The sequence below is a fragment of the Mustela erminea genome, chromosome 10 (assembly GCF_009829155.1).
Source record: "Mustela erminea isolate mMusErm1 chromosome 10, mMusErm1.Pri, whole genome shotgun sequence".
Classification (NCBI taxonomy): Eukaryota; Metazoa; Chordata; class Mammalia; order Carnivora; family Mustelidae; genus Mustela; species Mustela erminea.
Genome location: NC_045623.1, coordinates 6,220,363 through 6,240,408, shown reverse-complemented (window position 1 = coordinate 6,240,408; position 20,046 = coordinate 6,220,363). Strand labels below are relative to the sequence as shown.

The 20,046-nt window shown below is 44.2% G+C and overlaps 1 pseudogene; it reads right to left on the bottom strand.

Moving 5' to 3' along the window:
* Positions 1–10,746: 10,746 nt before the first annotated feature.
* LOC116568428 lies at positions 10,747–10,878 on the bottom strand (annotated as a pseudogene).
* Between the last annotated feature and the right edge of the window lie 9,168 nt (positions 10,879–20,046).

Here is a 20,046-nt window from a genome sequence, read left to right as displayed (position 1 = left end):
TGTAATGTTCCTACATGTTCCATATATATTCTTTTCTGATCTGTCTTTACAAATCTTTTACCTATTTTATTTATTTTTATTTTCATTTTTATTTTTTAAAGGTCTTACTTATTTATTTGAAAGAGAGGGAGGAAGAGCAAGAGAGTGGCTGTGGGGTCAGGTGAGGAGGCCAGAGGAGAGCAGAAGCACATCCCCGATCAGTGAGGAAACTGACAGAGGGGCATGGGGCTTAGATACCAGGACCCTGAGATCATGAACTGAGCCAAAGGCAGCTGCTTCAGCAACTAAGTGACCCAGGCACTTTTCTTTTACCATTTTAAATTGGATTGTTTGTCTTCTTACTGACTTTTGAGAGTTCTTTCAATATTCTCTTGGAGTCCTTCATCAGATATGTAATTTATAACTATTTTCTCCCTATGTGTGACTTGACTTTGCATTCTCTCACCAATGTCTTCTGAAGAGCAAAAGTTTTAAAATTTGATGAAGTGCATTTTATAAATTTGTTATTTCATTAATCACAATTTTGAAATCATATCTAAGAAATCAATGTCCAGGGGCACCTGGGTGGCTCATGATCCCAGGGTCCCAAGGATCCAGTCCTGCATCAGGCTCTTTGCTCAGCGGGGAACCTGCTTCTCCCTCTCCCTCTGCTGCTCCCCTACTTGTGCTCTCTGTCTGCCATATAAATTAATAAAATCTTTCTTAAAAAAAAGAAATCATTGTCCAACTTAAGGTTATAAAAGTTTTTCTTAGGAGCTATTTTTGGGGGCATCTAGGAGGTTCAGTTCTTTATGCATGTGCCTTTAACTGAGGTCATGATCTCAGGATCTTGGTATTGAGGCCCCCATCCCCTGCCCTGCCCTTGTGGGGCTCCCTGCTCAGCAGAGTATGATTTTCCCTCTACTTCTGCCTGTTCTTCTGCTTGTGTTCTCCCTCTCAAATAAATAATTTAAATTTAGAGAGAGTGACAGAGAGAGAGCAAGTGGGAAGGAGAGAGAGAGAGAAATTGAAGCCAATTCCTCACTAAAAGTACAGCCAACTCTGGGCTTGATCCCACAAGCCATGAGATCATGACCTGAAACAACATGATGTGTTGCATGAGCCACCAACTGTACCCAGGTGCTCCTAACGGTTTTTCTAATATGTTGTCTTCTACAGGTTTTCAAACATTAAGGTATATTTTTAGGCCCATACTCCATATTAGGCTAATTTCTGTATAATGTGAGATATGAAACTAATTTTATGTATTTATTTATTTTCAAATACATATACACGTGTCATATCCATATTCATGTGTTGAAAGATTACACTTTCCCACTTGTTGAAAGATTATGCTTTTTTAAAAGATTTATTTATTTATGTTGGGGGAGGGCAGAGGAAGAGAGAGAGAATCCCAAGCAGATCCCCTGCTGAGCATGGAGCCTGACACAGGGCTAGATCCCAAGATCCTGAAATCATGACGAGCCAAAATCAAGAGTCAGATGCTTCACTAACTGAGTCAGGTGCTCCAAAATATTTTACTTTTTACAATGCTTTGCTTCTCATATTTGTCAAAAATCTGTTCTCTATATAAGTATTAGTTTATTTTTGGATTCTGTAATCCATGTCATGGATCTACTTATCCGTCATATGCCAGTACCAATCTGTTTTGATTCCTCTAACTTGAGAATGGTTCTTCAAATCAGGTACAGCTAACCCTAAAATTTGGTTCTTTGTTTCCCAAGTGTTTGGCCATACTAGGTCATTTTTATCTTTATATGAAATTTAAAATCAACCTGTCAGTTTCTACCAATGATACAGGCTGAGATTTTGAAAGAGATTGAATTGAATGTATAGATAAAATGGGAAAAGTTGATGTTTGAACAGTATTGATTCTTGTCACCCCCAAATAAGGAAATTCTCTTCATTTTCTAAGGCTTCATTCATTTCTCTGTGAAATATTCTGTGATTTTCAATCTGCTCTGTCCCTCAGTATTTCAATCTTCACACTATTACAAATGATACTACTTTTCACATTTCAGTTAGGCATTGCAATCACATATATCACACCTGAATTTTATATATTGATGTTGGATCTTGATATAAAGAAACATATTTCAGATTCAAGCTGGATCTGGCAGTGACCATATCTTTGGAGATTTAGGTATTTGCCATATGAGAAGGATCTGATTCCATTCCCTTGCACTTTTCTCAGCAGCCCAAGGAAAAGGAATAATCCAACCCACATGCAGTTCTGTGGCTGGGCAGATTGTACAGATTCTTGTCAACCAATGCATGTGAAATATTTTGTATGTCTATTAATACACTTTCCTTGAGAGTAAACCTTCACTTGGCAAGGCTGCAAATTTATCTTGTGTTTAGCTCTAATACCACAGTTGCAAAATTTAGAGGCCAATGTTCTCTATTATTATTTAACTTAGTCTCCAATAATGTATTGCTGGTATTATGTACTGCCAGAAACTTTGGAACAGTATGCAATGATATATCTATCAAACGCCATGAGTTTGGCCCAAATCTTATTTCTCTCATTTATGATGTGGTCTATTATAAAATGACACCAACAGCATGAAAATAAGTAATAGTGGCAGGCTGAGGGCTGGGTGTGACTGAGTTGTGTGACTGAGCTGTGTGACTCAGTTGCCTTAGGAAACAATGGCTCCTACTCCAAATCTGAAGTAGGTGTCCATTCCCATCTGTCCATAAGCACCAGGTCCTGATTCTGCAACAGAATCTGTAGTCCTTTGTGTCAGCTTCATTCCCTCAAGGAAGAGTGAAAGATCTTTGCTTTGAGTAATTGGTGTGTGTAGCATATTTTAGTTACCTCTTTAACCATTGAACCTAACATCCTATCAGGTAAAACTTGCTCACCTGCATAACTCACAAGGTCACATTCCTGTGGCTCAGGTGACATGTCTCAAAGAAATCAAAGCATCCATTCAGTGTTAGGTGTCTCTCCTAAAGTTTACCCCTGATGGACTAAAACGTGGCTCACAAACAGCTTTAAGTGTGTTTGATTTAGGTTTGTCTAATGGTTTTTTTTTTCCAGCATAACAGTATTCATTATTTTTGCACCACACCCCGTGCTCCATGCAATCCGTGCCCTCTATAATACCCACCACCTGGTACCCCAACCTCCCACCCCCCGTCCCTTCAAAACCCTCAGATTGTTTTTCAGAGTCCATAGTCTCTCATGGTTCACCTCCCCTTCCAATTTCCCCCAACTCCCTTCTCCACTCTAAGTCCCCATGTCCTCCATGCTATTTGTTATGCTCCACAAATAAGTGAAATCATATGATAATTGACTCTCTCTGCTTGACTTATTTCACTCAGCATAATCTCTTCCAGTCCCGTCCATGTTGCTACAAAAGTTGGGTATTCATCCTTTCTGATGGAGGCATAATACTCTATCCCCAGGGGTACAGGTCTGTGAATCACCAGGTTTACACACTTCACAGCACTCACCAAAGCACATACCCTCCCCAATGTCCATAATCCCACCCCCTTCTCCCAAACCCCCTCCCCCCAGCAACCCATGGGGGCTTAAGTGGGTAGGAGAAGAATAAATGTCTAATGGTTTTCTAAAGTCCTACTACACCAATGACTTTCAGGCCAGTTTTTGTTTCCAGGTGCCCTGCCTATTTTGACAGGACCTATAGGTCAATATAAATGTAGATTTATTCTAATTTGATTATAACCAACCAATCATTGTGTACATGACATATAATTCCATACATTCCTTCTTTCACTTGTTTACTTTTGATGTTGATATGATACGATGTTACTCACCTCTTCCACTGACATCCTGAATTTCAATTCTGCTCTCTATTGAAAAACAAAACAAAATATAAAGCTGCCCTACCTTGTTATTCATCAAAGTCATCATAGGATGTGTTTATATCTGCATATTTTTGAGCATCAGTATTTTTTAATGATTTTATTTATTGTAGGGAGAAAGAGTAGTGCGATCTGGGAGAACAGAGGGGGATGGAGAGGGAGACGGAAGCTAAAGTAGACTCCGTGCTGAGCATGGAGCCCAACTCGGGTATTGATCCCACTACCACCAGATCCTGACTGAGTTGGAACCAAGAGTCAGACATTTCACTGACTGAGCCACTCAGGAACCTCTTGGTATTTCTAAGACTAGGAAATTCATTTTTAGTTGAAGCCAACAGTGGATAATCTGTAAAAGAATGACTGATGATCATGGACTAAATATTTCTAGTGTCCATAAATCCAAAATTGTGCTAGACATGTTTTCCCAAAATTGTGTAATGTTAATGAGCCTGCCCACCTGAAACTTCAAACCCCAAACCTTTCTTTTCCAAGACCTAGGGGAAATTGTCACAAATTCAATCCACCCCCTTCTTGGGCCACCAGCCTTGTGATCTGTTTTATTGCATGACCCTATAAGCAGACACTTCCCAGTTATTATGTGCATTAAGGGCCCCCTGTTTATGTCCAAACGATGGAAGTAAGAGGTTTGCTTTGTTATTTGGCATCTAGAGCCATGATTAGGGTCAGATTTGTTTCCCCAGGAGTCATTAGGTGCTGTTAAATGCAGGAACTTTTCTCCCACTCTACAACACTTGACTCCACTCATGTACTCTATTCTGTAAAATTTCACTTTCTGATTAGATTCTTGACCCTTTTTATTCATGGCCCACTCAGGGAGCATTACTAAGAATATTATTAATATCATGTGGCTTCAGATGGGTCCCCTACCCCTGCCCTTCCTGACCTTAGAGTAGAACTCTCTGCAGTAAGAATAGACATCTCCAACCCTTATCCAAACATCACTGATACCTCTAAGCCCACATTTACTTAGAAGACATCCACTGTGAGGGCAGCTCCAAGGTCGAAGCTAGGGGTCTGGGACAGAACCTCATGTTCACATCCTCCTCCTCTTGGAATTGGTGTTTCCCAGCAGTACAATCTGACATACGGGGCACCTTAGCACATGTGCAGCTTCACAGTGGACTAACTTATTCTCCTAGTCCTCACTGGTCAGCTCAGGCTGCTCCTTGCACAGTTGGATGTTGCTATATGCATTCCTCAGTTTCCCCTGATTTTTCTGAACTTGACTTGTCCCTATTATTTCCTCTGTTGGCAACCACTTGCTCCACCATTGCCTTGTCCTTCTTTGGGTTATTCTTACCACCCAAAACTGTGATTTTCTGTCTTCCATCTCTCCCTCCATTCTCTGTTTTCAGTGTGGGGTCAGCTCAAGCTCCTGCAGGGGACACACAGAGAAATGCCCAAGTCAGGTCTCAGCTGCAGTCTCCAGAGTACTTTACAGGCACCTGAGAGCCCCACACACTCATAGACACACTGAGCAGGAAGGGAATTGGGAGAATGTGAATACCAATTTTAGCTTACACATGAGGAAACTGATGCCCAGAGAAATTAGGAGCCAGGGCAGGAAGTAGAATGTGGCCTCAGTGGGAACTCTGGTTGCTCCAGACTGAGTTCAAGTAACAGAATCACTGTGACTCTTCCCAGGCTCTTCAGCATCTCCACTCTCATTTGGTCTGCATTCTCAGTTCACTGAGGAGGCACAGTGGTGTTCCAGCAGTGGCATTTAATGAGGACCTTGATCTTGTACAGAAACTCCTCATAGACAAGATTACAGAATACAGAATGAAGCTATAGGCAGCTGGAGGACATGCCAATAGCGGCCTAGAGCCCCAGCAAGACCTAGAGAGGGAGCTTTTGAAGTTAAGCAAATGTATGGTCAAGCAGATATAAATATGTCCCATACTTCATGTGTGAAGATCCTAAATTTGGAGTAATCAAAAAGCCCCAGACCTGAAAAAAATAAGGTGAAATTTCTTTGATAATTTGACCCAGATCAGTTCTACAACTGGTCAGAATAAACACACATTTCTCAACTGTCAAATGTTCAATTCTGATTCCAAATAAATTATTTGGTGATGTTGATATAAAAAACAAAAAACCGGGCGCCTGGGTGGCTCAGTGGGTTAAGCCGCTGCCTTCGGCTCAGGTCATGATCTCAGGGTTCTGGGATCGAGTCCCGCATCGGGCTCTCTGCTCAGCAGGGAGCCTGCTTCCCTCTCTCTCTCTGCCTGCCTCTCAGTCTACTTGTGATTTCTCTCTGTCGAATAAATAAATAAAATCTTAAAAAAAAATCACAGTAAAAATGTGTTCCTCAGCTTCAGGTGATGTTCCCTAGCCCTTGTAACATGAAGGACTCTGTGAAGGGCATTTACCATCTATAACAGATTCTTTCAACACCCTCTTCCTGAGACCCTGGGGTGTGTGCATTCTGGCTGTAAGGAATAAAAACCCTAACTTGTTTCCGGGAGGTGTGTTCCTGGTGATTTGGCTTCAGGGAATTACCATCAGCCTAAGGCTCTGCTAGGGCAGCAGGGAACCATTTTTCACACATGCATGGTGTGGCAGATTTCCAAAAAATAAATACAATTTCAAGGTAAATTGCTCACTGTACTTCCTCTTTTCTTACCCCTGCTGTTTTCCTACCTATGGGAAATTGTATAAAACAAGACAGTGAGTTAACAAGACAGTGGTTTGGGAATTAATAAGAGCTGTTGGGGTGCCTGCATGGCTCAGTCAGTTAAGCCTTTGCCTTGAGCTTAGGTCATGATCCCAGGGTCCTGGGATTGAGCCTCACACTGGGATCTCTGCTAGGCAGAAGCCTGCTTCTTCTCTCCCTCTGCTGCTTCCCCTGCTTGTTCTCTTTCTCTGTGAAATAAAAGTAGATAAATAAATAAGTCTTTTTTTTAAGTTAAAAAGATACATTCAGATCCTGCCCGCTGTCTTCATGTGTCCAGCAGCCCTCACTTCCTCCCCAAATCTCCAGCCTTGTGGTTCCCTCCTGTCTTTTCCTGCTGCCCCCTTGTCTTGTGCCACCTGGAGATCTCCTCCCTTAAATCGTCTGCCTCCTTGTGGAGTTCAGGGGAACTGCTGGTCCAGAGGCTGAAGGCGCAGGCCCTGAATCCCTGACTCCAGCTGTGAGGTCAGAAACCAGGCTCTAAATCACCACCTGCTGGGACTCCAAGATGCAGCACCTCACCAGGCAGTGTTTGCCTGGGGACCCCAGAACCCACTGATGTCGCCTTCTTTTTTTTGGTGACGTTTATATACAAGAATTTCACCCAATGCAAAAGTATCCTACAATGACAAGAGTTGTTCAGGTAGGACTCTAGTTTGTTTTAGAGGCTTCCTTCACCTCCCAACACTTCCTCCAGCCCCTCTGCAGACAATAGCCGCTCCCTCCTCAAGCCCCAAGCAACGCTGATGTGCTTTCTCTCTCTATACATGGCTCCTTACTGGACATTGTATATGAATCAAATGAGACAGAATGTAGTTCTTGGTGACTGGCTTCCTTCACTTAGCATGTTTTGCAGGTTCCTCCACGCTGTGGCGTCAATCAGATTTCTCTCCCCTTGTAGCCAAATAGAATTCCAAGGTACAGATGAGCCACCTTTTCCTCATGCATCTGTCAGTGGCCCTTTGTGTTGCTGTCAGTTTCTTCCTATAGTGACTAATGCTGACCGGGACGTTTCTGAACAAAGCTTGAATTGACAAGTGTTTTTTATTTCTCTCAGATAGATTTCTCATTGTGGAAACACTGGGTCCTTGGAAGTTTGTGTTGAACTCTTAAGAATTCTCAATGTGGCTTCCAAAGTGGCTCTTTTATTTTTGTTCCTTCTAGCAATCTAGGAGGGTCCACTTTCTCCATGTTCTCAGCAACACCTGGTATTGCCTTTTGATCAGAATCACACTTGTTGGTGTAAAGTGGTCCCTAGTTTTACATGCATTGCCCTGTGGACTAGTAACATTGATGACCTTTTTATTTGCTTATGAATCATGCATGCGTCTTCTTTGGTAACATGTGTATTTAAGTCTTATACTGGTTTTTTGTGAAAGGTGTGTTGCTTCTGCCCATTGAGTGAGTTCAGAGTCTTATGTTTTATGTCTTGTGGATATGAGTCCTCATTGGGTATTTAATCTGCAAATATTATCTCCTTATCAGTCGCTTTTCTGTCCTTTTCTCAGTGGTAAAGTTGGATGCAAAAAAAGTTGTTCATCTTAAGTTTTTCTCTTACATATTTGGCTTTTGCTGTAGTGACAGAACCCTTCACTTAATGCAAAGTCCTGACCATTTTCTCCATTCTCCTTGAATGGTTGGTTGCTTTGGCTCTTCTACTTATGTCTGTGACCATTTTGAGTTCATGACTGTGAAAGGGGTGATTTTCAGTAACAACCATGGTGAGAGCTTTGTCCTGACAGGGGCAAGAGAACCTAGAGATAATGTGTTTCTCAGTTAGTCTCCCCCAGGCCAGGAGAGGGGATTTCACCCCCCTGTGTACCTATTAATGAAGGGCTGTACCCTTCATTAATTTCACCCTTCGGTACCTATTAATGAAGTGCCTTTGGGGAGGGGAGTTCAATGGGGCTGGTGGTCATATATGGCACTTACTCCTCATTCTCTGGGACTGGGTACAAAGTAGCTCCAGGAGCCCAGGGCAGTCCTAGTCAGAGGTGTCTTTAGGAGCACAAACACACTGAGAGCAAGAGAGGATTACACAGAAAGAATGAAAGAGATCCCAGGGGATCTGATATGGTTTCCTACAGGGTCTTCTATCAGTGGGTGGGAAACAGGGCTCCCACACAGCAGGAACTCAAGAAACATGCCTAGAGGGAGTGGAGCAGATTGAAGGCAAACCCCATGGTTTAAACTATTTTGGCCAACATGAAAATCATCAAAGGTGTCTGGAGGGACACATGACTGGCTCAGTCATTAGAGCGTGCCAACTCTTCTTCTCAGAGTTATGAGTTAGAGCCCATGTTGGTGTTGGAGACTAGGTAAAATTTAAAAATAAATAAATAATAAACAGGTGCATGCATCAGGAATCTGGAATTACTCCCCCTAAGGAAAGGATGGAGCAGCTCCCTTGGTCCTTGCAGATCACCAGCCAGATCACCAGTCCTGGAGAATCCTAAATGTTGTGTGACATTTCCCAAGATAAACCCAGAGACCCTACACTTTAATGGGTGTTGGCTTTCCCATGTGTGGTCAGAGGTCCACTGGCTGACTAAAGTTGGCACACTAAGAACAGAAGTAGACCAAGAAACAGAATATTCCCTGGATGCACCACATTACTCTCTGTGCTCACTGCAGTCTCACTGGAAATGGGAATGGGCAATCAAAATCCCTGGTATTCAACATAGGTGAGGAAAAAATGGAAAGTTTGGGTTAACAGTTTAAATTACTTGTGTCCTCAGATTAAATTTGAAGGCAAGTAGAGATTCTGTTGAACATTTTCTAGGTTCTGTGGTGGAAAGGAAGGCTAACAGACAAAACAATTCTACAACTCAGAGTTCGTGTTGTGGGGGCCTCAGATGCTTTGCTGGTACCTCACAATTTCCCCTTGAAAATGTAAGTAAAACCTGATATTGAATACAATCTATGGTTTGGGGGTACTGATTTGGCAATACAACCCTTTATGTCATCCCCATATTTGTTGGCTGTGCTCTTATGCAAGTCTCTGATGTTTCTTGAAATAGTTGCCATTGGCCAAAGTTAAAGCAGGATAATCTGTGTACAGAGTGACTGGTGGATCATTGGTTTTTGTGGCCGTGATGGCCAAATTTGTTGCTGAGCTATCTTCCAAAACCATGTATCATTCCCTTGCATGTGCCCATTTGAAACTCAAAAAGCCCAAAGGCATATTGTCCTGCTACTTTGTGGTCCTTGTCATCAATTCCCTGGGTGTTCAGGATTATAACAGCTATCAATATTTTTTCTTAAGATTTTACTTATTTATTTATTTATTTGACAGAGAGAGAAGGAGAGAGAACACAAGGAGGGGGAGCAGCAGAGGGAGAGGGAAAAGCACGCTCACCACCAAGCAGGGAGCCCAATGTGGGGCTGGATCCCAGGACTCTGGGATCATGACCTGAACTGAGGGTAGAAGCTTAACCCACTGAGCCACACAGGCTCCCCAACAGCTTTTATTATCCCCAAACTTGTCTATCATAACTCGCTTTCTTATTTTATACAATTTCCCATGTTTAGGAAAACAGCAGGGATAAGAACAGAGGAAGTACAGTGAGCAATCTTACCTTGAAAAAGTACATTCATTTTTGGAAAACCTTCCACACCACGCACGTGTGAAAAATGGTTCTCTGCCGTCCTGGCAGGGCTTAGCTGGTGGCAATTCCCTCAAGCCAAGTCATCCAGAACACACCTCCCAGGAAACAAGTTAGGGTTTTTATTCCTTGTAGCCAGAAAGCACACACCCCATGGTCTCAGGAGGAGGGTGCTGTTAAGAACCTATTGTAGATGGGACATGCCCTTCACAGTGTCCTTCATGTTACAAGGGCTAGGGAACATCACCAGAAGGGAAGGAACAGAATTTTTCTGTGGTTTTGTTTTTTTTTTTTTTTTTACATCAACATCACCAAATAATTTATTTGGAATCAGAATTAAAGAACATTTGCTAGTTGACAAATGTGTGTTTATTCTGATCCAGCTGTACAACTAATCTGGCTCAAATTACCAAAGAAATTTCACCTTATTCCTTCAGGACTTACCACCAGAACATACCACCAGGCAGTGATGTAATTAAATGTGCTAAAAACCATGCGTTCATTAAGTAACTGCGAGGGCCAAAACACCAACAACTATAATCATCGTCTTAAAAGAGAAAAACCTATGAGAACACAAAGAAAAGCGTATTCTATCTTTGAACAGTTATCATCTAAGGGGAGTGTGAACGCAGTCCCTTATTATCACAAATCAGGCAGTCAAGTTTCCCACATTTGGAATGGACAAGCCTCAGCCTGGGAAAACCACCTACTTTGACACAGGTATCTTCTCTGTGAGGTAACTATGAATGGCTCCGCCTCCGCTGGCCCCATACCAGCCTCACAGCCATCGCCCTGCACACACACTCACTCACCAACCAACACCCCAAAACCCTCGGCACCCACTCCTGCCCCAAGCATCCTCACCCTCCACAGGAGTCTTCCTAATGCAATGGAAGCCACAGCACTGCTTCATCCTCTGCCCCAGGAATTGTCCCGCCCAGAACCGCCGCCTAACGGTAACTGATTTACATCAGACACGCCCCGTCCGTGAGGTCAAAAACACACGCACGCACGCACGCATGCACGCACGCACACAGAGCACTCAGCACAGGGAAGGCTGCCCCAACCTGAGAGGAACATGAGGGAGGATTTTCCAGCAGAGAAGCGCAGATCCGTGTCTCTCTCTCTCTCTCTCTCTCTCTCCCTCTCTCCCCTGCTCCTTAGAACCTGCTTTGAGGAGACAGAATGCTTTGGCTGCACTTGTGGGGCTCAGCCTCATAGCCAGTCCCCCACACAACCCCCAGGTCTGGACACCCTGCGGGATGGGGCAGGGAACCAAAAGTCCGCAATCTCTGGGCTGGCCCTCTGGCTGACACCTGCCGGCAACATCCCAAGCCCTGAGAACACCACCAGGGCTGGCTTCTTCACCAGGCGGGCTCCTGGGGCAGGGACGCGGCGCCCCCTCGTGGCCGCTGGAGAGAGAACTCCCAAGGATCCCGCTTTTGAGGACCGGGCCAAAGGAAACCATCCCTTCTGCTCCCTTAGACTGGCTCAGAGTTCACAGCAGGGGGTTAGCGGGGTGCCAGGCGACCCCCTCTGCCACCGCTTTCCCTCCCTCCAGCGCGAGGCGTTTCCCCTTGGATGAGATTTCTGCAACAAAGTCGGCCTGTGGACGGAAAAAATCCAGGTCTGGGAAACAAAGCAAAACAAATACTCCCAAGAGACCAGTGCTTGGGCAATTGTATGGCCGTGGATGGAGTGTCCTAGGGTCCTGATTTGCCTTCATCTTGATTGCGCCTTGAGGAAGGGCTTTCCTTTTACCAGATTGTTGAAATTCGAAAAGATTGGGGAAGAGAGGGGCATTCAACTTTAGTTGTCACCTGAGCTCATAGTGTGGCACTGAGCAAAATAATGCTCCCTCCCTAGGCAGTGTCCATGGACACCGCACAGGCTGACTCTCTGAACCCCTGACCTCCTACTCCTGGGTGGGATCTCCATGACAGTTCCAGGAAGCTGCAACTGTCTTATCAGTAATACCTTACAATAGGGAAAATCAACCTAATTTGACAATGGCAAAGGCCTCTAGTATCTTGTAGGTCCTCTTAGCATATGAAAGTTCATTTGAAAACCTCCCTTTCTCCCTATCCCTAATGCCCAAGTGTCTAATGGGCCTTGGATGCCAACCCCAGGGCAGCAGCTCTTTCTGCCCAAGGGTCCTGTTCCCATGCTTTAATAAAACCAACATTCTGCACCAGAGACATTGTAAGAATAACATCTTAAGAATTCTTTCTTCATCATTAGCTTCCTACCACACTCCACCAAGCCTCAGCTGTATTCCAAATCTCCATCACCAGGAACTTCTGCATGTGTTCCCTCAGCAGCAAAAGGGACCCTGCAGAGATGCTTATGTTAAGGACCTTGAGATGGGGAGATGATCCTGGATCCTCTAGCAGCCCCCTGGAATAACAAGGGAGTCTTAAAACTGGAAGAGGCAGAGAAGGAGGTCAGAAGGATGCTGTGTGAGAAGGACTCTGCCTGCTGTGGCTGAGCATGGAGGAGGGGCCTCCAGCTGGAACAGGCAAAGAAACACACTGCCTGGTTAATCTAAAAAAATAGAAAATGCCAGATATTTTACCAGCAAAAATGGGATTTGTTGGGAATAAAAGGGGAAGGTGATCTTGGACAAACCAACATTGGCAAATCCATAAGCGAATCCAGAGAACAAATGGGAGGGACACTCTTCATTTTAGAGAAAAGGGGTCAGTTGGGAAGATTATTCTAAAAGTCCGTTGGTGTGAACTGTGAGTCGGGAGAGTGTTGGTGTCTCCCTGGGAGGAAAAGCTAGCATTCCTGACTCTGGCCTGGTTAGTAGAGGCCTATGCCTGTGCAATGTCAAGTTCCAGTAAGGTCAGATCAGCCCCTCCCCTGGGGCTGCAGTGCCCTAGGAGGTAAGGAGGGCAGAGGAGCTCCCTTGCTAAAACCTCAGGACTGCATTTATGTGCGGTTTCCCTTGACTAATTTCCACCCTCTCTTAGAGCCTCCAGAAGGGAAGGTCCCTGTGGACATCTGGATTTTAGTCCAGTGAGATCGTTGTTGGGACCTTGCACCCTCAGAACTGTAAGGTAAAAAATGTGTGTGAGTGGAGCCCTTTTTCTGGTCTCCTGGGACCAGCAGGGGCGTGCTGGATGGGAGCTAGGAATCCCTGCCCCTCCTTTAGCACCAGCTTTGCAGTCCAGGGCTTTGACACAACTGGTGGCTCTCCCTTTCTCCTAGGGAACAGAAGTCAGCCCTGGGCTCAATGTTACTCATGAGACACCCTAGAAAGGCTGTGAGACTCCCACACTTCCCATGAGGCCACGTGTCTTCATGCTCATCCTTCCTGGGGAGGACAATGGAGAGAAGAGAAATGAGCAGGGCAGGCTCAGGAGCTCTAAAGAGCCATGCCCACTGACACAGGAGGGCTCTTCACCACAGACCTCAGAGCAGCATCCTCTCAGCCCCCACACAAGGGGCAGGGGTCTCCTGCCCTCTCCCCCAGTGTCAAGGAAAAACTGTCTTAGAAAAGCTGATGAGATGGCAGCAGTGGAGCAGCAAAAGAAGCTCACCTTCCCTAGGTTCTGCCTCAGCCCCCAGGTGCACCTCCACAGGCTCTGGGACTGAGCGTCAGAGCAGGGTCTGCCACCGCACAGCACTCCCCAGCGGCGGAGGCTGACCCCTCTTGATGGAGGAGATGGCACTCCGTGCTAAAGCCCCCGGGCAAGGCCAGGAAGGAGGCTCCCCCACTGACAACCCCAGGCAGTTAAGGCGCACCTGCCAGACCCCATTCTCCTGCCAGAGATGGTGGGCAGCAGGGAGACTGCCTACAATGGCTAGACGTTCAACCAGGTGGAAATCAAGCTACTACATGGGCAAGGTCTCCACCTCCAACCTGGAAAGCAGGGCAGCCCTGCATGGGCGTCCTGGGGCCACTCAGTCCTCCTGCTTCATCCTTCTCAAGTAGCCTGTTGGGCCCTATGACCCAGCAATCACACTACTGGGTATTTACCCTAAGATACAAATGTCGTGATCCGAAGGGGCACGCGCACCTGAATGTTTATAGCAGCAATGTCCACAATAGCCAAACTATGGAAAGAAACTAGATGTCCATCAACAGATGAATGGATAAAGAAGAGGTGATATATATGTATATATATATATATATATATATATACAATGGAATAATATGCAGCCATCAAAAGAAATGAAATCTTGCCATTTGCGACAACGTGGATGGAATGAGAGGGTATTATGCTGAGCAAAACAAATCAATCAGAGAAAGATAATTATCATGTGATCTCCCTGATATGAGGAATTTGAGAGGCAGTGTGGGAGATTTGGGGGGTAGGGAAGGAAAAAATGAAACAAGATAGGATCAGGAGGGACACAAACCATAAGAGACCTTTAATCTCACAAAACAAACTGAGGGTTGTCAGGGGGAGGAGGGAGGGAGACGGTGGTTGGGTTATAGACATTGGGGAGGGTATGTGCTATGGTGAGTGCTGTGAAGTGTGTAAACATGGCGATTCACAGACCTGTACCCCTGGGGATAATAATACATTATATGTTACTAAAAATTAAAAAATTAAAAAATTTTGGGGCACCTGGGTGGCTCACTTGTTAAGCGACTGCCTTTAGCTCAGGTCATGATCCCAGGGTCCTGGGATCGAGTCCCACATAGGTCTTCCTGCTCAGTGGGGAGCCTGCTTCTCCTTCTCCCTGTGCTGCTTTACCTTCTTGTGTCTCTCGCTCTCTCTGTCAAATAAATAAATAAAATCTTTAAAAATAAATAAATAAATACATAAATAAATAAATAAATAAATAAATTTTTAAGGATGGTTAAGGACCTGAATAGATATCTTTCCAAAGGATCATGGAAATGCAAATCAAAACCACAATGAAATATTATGTCACAGCTAGAATTATTAATATAAAAAAGAGAAGATAACAAGTTTTGGCAAGGTTGTGGGGAAAATGGAGCCCTTGTACACTAGTAGAGACATACATTGATACAGCCTTTTATTTTTTCCCCCAAAAGAATGAAAGTAAAACTACCATGTGATGCAGCAATCCCACTTTGGGGTATATATCCAAAAAAAATGAAAACACATCTCAAAGAGATATCTGCACCCCATATTCACTTCAGCATTGTTCACAATAGCCAAGACATTGAAACAACCTAAGTGTTGCATGGGTGAAGAAAATATGGGTCATGGACATGAAAAGTCTAGCACAAAGAATATAGTTAATGATATTTTCATAAAAAGGTATAGTGACAGATGCTGATTACACTTATTGTGTAATACTGAATAGTGTTTATAATTGTCAAATTAATGTGTTGTACACCTGAAACTAATGTAATATTGTATATCCATTATGTTTTAATGATAAAGAAAATGTAAATATTATTTTGTCAAGAAAAAGAAGGAAATTCTGCTATTTGTGTCAACATGAATGAAACTGGAGGACATTATATTAAGTGAAAAAAGCCAGAAAGAGAAAGACAAATATTGTGTGCTCTCATCTATACATGGACTTTTAAAAAAATAAAGAAATAAATTCACAGAAACAAATAGTAGGATGTTGGTTGCCAGTGGCTGGGAGGTGGGGCTTGTGGGGAGATATTGGTCAAAGGGTAAGAACATTCAGTTATAAGATGAATAAGTTATGAGGATCTAATATAACATGGAGACTGTAGTTATAATACTGTAAAATGCCCTTGAAACTTGCTAAGGGAATAGATCTTAAGCCTGCTTATCAAGAAAAATTCAGATTATTCTGAGGTGATGTGTTCATTAATTTGATTGCAGAAATCATTTTATAATGAATATTTATATTATGTCATCAGGTTGTACACTTTAAATATATGTAATTTTATGTGCTCATTATACCTTAAAAAAATCTGGGAAAAATGGTTGCAATGGTAAATGTTATGTTACATGAATTTTACCACAATTAAAAATAAATAATAATAAAATTAATACTTCTCATTGTAAAAAAATAAATAAATAAAAGACATGCCCATTAGGCAGGGCCATTCCTTGTTACCTTCTCCCTTCTGCAGGCACTCCTGCCCCACAGTTTTTCCAGCCCATCTCACCCTCATGGCCAATGGCCAGCCAGTGACCAAGCAGGAAGTGACAGCCACACTCCCTGGGGATTTAGACTTTCTGTGGCTTCTGAGGTCTCACTGAGAGCACCTCCTAGTAAACTAGCTCTTGAAAATGAAACCTGCAATACTAGGAATAAGAACAACAACCAAAAGGCTTGTTGAAAAATGCGAAGCGTATATGTGGGAAATCAGAGCCAAAATTGTAAGAACAAACAGAGAAGAGAGACAGACCCAGAAGCTATGTGTGGTAAGTCCAGGTGTGAGGAAGAGGGTTTGCAAGGGGACAAGAGATGTGATGCAAATGTCCCACTCAGCAGGGGGAAGGCCTGGGGACCAGTGTCCCACAGGGTCTTGGGAAGAGGGAGAGAGGGAAAGGCCTGAATGGAGACCCCACAAGAGCCAGCCATGTCCTGGATGCTTTGGTGGCCACAGGAAGCATGAACACGGGGAGCTGGACCTTTGCCCCAGATTCCAGATGAATGCAATGGGAGCAGCACGCAGTTCAATAGGGTGGTGTGGTGACATCTTGATACTGACTGATCCTTGAAACAAATGTAGCATTTCCTTCTAAAGCCTGTCATCTTTTTTTTTTAAGATTTTATTTGTTTATTTGACTGACAGAGATCACAAGTAGGCAGAGAGGCAGGCAGAGAGAGGGGAGGAAGCAGGCTCCCTGCTGAGCAGAGAGCCAGATGTGGGGCTCGATCCCAGGACCCTGGGATTATGACCTGAGCTGAAGGCAGAGGCCTTAACCCACCGAGCCACCCAGGTGCCCCCTAAAGCCTGTCATCTTGTCGCCCACACAAGATTCCTGTTCTATGATACCACATTGCTGTCGATTCCATGACATGATTTTTGAGCTTAGTGCTGCTGAGCTGATCCAGTTAGACAAGGAGGGAGAGTCCAGAGTGGCAGCTTCATGCTAGAGACCACACAGAGAACCAGCACCTGCCTCTGGTTGGGTCATCAGAGAGCTCACTCCTCTCTTAATGGAAGGGTTGGAGCTTCCAGCCCAGCTGGGAATACCAGGTGGTAACTGATCCCAGGCCTTATTAAGCTACCCTGTGGTGCACATTCTCTCTTAGCGAGCTTCTTTCCTAACTTATCCTCAGTGGTTATTTTGTTTTTATTCTTTTTTAATTTTTAAAAGATTTTATTTATTTACTTGCGACAGAGAACAAGACCGAGCCCCAATGCAAACCTGCAAGTGGTGGGAATAGGCCAAGGGAAAGGGAAAGGGAGAGAATCTGAAGAGGTCCCTTCACTGCCCTGTGGGGACCCTGAGATCATGACCTGAGTAAAACCAAGAGTTGGAGACAACCAGCTCAGCCACCAAGCCACTCCATATTTTTAACATTTTGTTAAGATTTCACTTTTTAAGTAATCTCTGTACCCAATGTGTGGCTCAAACTCTCAACCCTGAGATCTAGAGCAGTCTCTGTTTAAACCAGAGGTGGGAAAATCTGCCTGAACACAGGGTTCATGTTAGTTACTACAGGGATTTGGTAGAAAGAGTCTTTTTTTTTTTTCCTGTTAAGATTAAAATAAGTTCTGGAGTTCCAGAGCCTGGGCATCTCATAGACAATATCAACTTTATTTCTGGTGCTGGTTTTGACAGCTGTTCATTCCTGGAACGCTCGTGTTCATTCCTTTATGTCGAATTTCCAGGAACACATTTCTCATGAACCACACTGGTTTTTTACTCCCTGCGGACAGAAGGAACACACCCCAAGGTCTCAGTAAGGAACTTTTCTAAGATTTGGACTTTGGGTAGTTGATGTGGGAGAGCATGGAAAGAGGTGGGGTTTGTTCTCCTCTGAACACTATTAGCACTGGCAATTCTATGATTGTAATAACCAAGTTAATAGTCATTTCCTTATGAAGAGAGGACAATGTTTGGCATGTAGGTTGCACTGTGAGCTTGTTTTCCTCTGTCCTGAACAATATTGTCAGGTGGTCTTGTTTTGTCTCATTTTATCAAGGTCTCAAAGCAGTCTTGTCTGAGGTTGATATTCTGCATGCATGATTATTTCAAACATGAGAAAATACAGTCAGGCTGGGAGTGTCAGTTGAGGGCTTCAGAGGCTGGCATTGTTCATTCTCACTAGAAATCCCTAAAACAGAAGAAGAAAAGAGAGAGCTCTAATCTTACAGCTGTAGCTGCAAACCTGACTGGGAAAGTGTGACTTTGACTAAGCATCTTGAATTTTCTGTGTCTCAATTTCTCATTTCAAAATGGCTCAAAATGACTTGTTCCTGCATGGGTTGTCCCAGGTGTGAAGGAAGGAAGGCAGAGGAAAGAGGAAGGTTGATATGAGCCAGAGGCCCATAGGTGGTTCCCAGTGCTTTCGTGGTTTCCCACCTCCTGGGCTATCAGATCAAGAACAGCAGGCGCAGAGCATGTGCTCTCCTTTCCAGTCTGGGTCCTATAATAACCTATGGCTTCATGATATTTACATGGCGGTTTCAGTGCCCCAGTGGGGGCAGATGAGAATGACAGTTCCAGGAAGAACTTTGTTAGGTCCCGAACTGCCCCTGCTGACCAGTAGGTTGAGTTCCTTAGATGACTGGAAACGACCTCAGTTGGAGACCACCTTCGCTATGACCCGTAATCTGTGAGACAGGAAAAGAAGAGACACTCCTAACCCCCATGCTGTTGCCAACTCGAGGCCTTCCTGCTCTCCCATCTTGAGGGTGTACTTACTGTAGTTCACCCAGGATTGTAAACCAACTGAGTATAAACTGTAGGAGTGTAGAATTGTGACAAAAGCATATTCCAGGGAAAAGTCCTTCTGGACATTTTTGTTATTTTTGATTTTTGATTTTTGATATTCAAAAGTGGGTTTCTGGAGGGTGTGTTAGGAGCCTGGACAGGGAAGTTGCAGCCAAGGCCTGTGTGGGGGCTTGACTGCTATCAGCTGGTGGGGGAAATTCTCCTAATCTTTGTGGGCCTCAGTTTCCTCATGTGTAAGATATGGTTGATATTCAAATTCTCCAAAGTCACTTCCTGCTCAGTTTCTGTGAGTGCATGAGGGATGGAGGTGACTGTCACACAGCTCTGGGGACTGCAGCAGAGACCTGACTTTGTCCCTTCTCTGTGTGTCTCCCACAGGAGCCTGAGCTGAGTCCACACTGAAAACAGAGAATGGAGAGAGGAGATGGGAGACAGGATACAAGCAAGTTTGGAAGATGAGAATAACACAAAGAAGAACAAGGCAATGGTGGAGCAGATGGTTGCCAGAGGAAGGAAGAATAAACACAGGCTGAGTCCAGAAAAATCAGGGGAAACTGAGGAATGCATGCAGCAGCATCAAATGCCGCAGGGAGCAGCCTGAGCTGAGCGGGGAGGACTAGGAGAGTAACATAGTCCACAGTGAATCTGGGACCCTGCCACGGAGCCTCACAGGACAGATCGGGATTCATCTGTACTGCAGGGAAGCACCAGTTCCCAGAGGAGGAGGATGTGACCATGAGGCTGTGCCCCAGACCCCTAGCTTCAACCTTGGAGCTGCTCTTATGTGGATGTCTTCCAAGTAAGTGTGGGCTTGGGGGATCAGTGATGTTTGGATAAGAGGTGGAGAGGTCCATTCTTACTGCAGAGTATTGTTGTAAGTTCAGAAAAGACCACAGTAGGGGACTCTTGCCTCTGAGGCAGTGATACTAATAATATTCTTCCAAATTTATAATTGTAAAAGGCTTTATGCACAATATATCTTGTGTGTATGTTCAGTGTTTCATTTTCCTTAGTCTGTGTTAAGAACTTGGAATTCTGACATCAATAAGATTTCACTGATGAGGTCAAGCAGTGAGTGGGAGAATGCAAA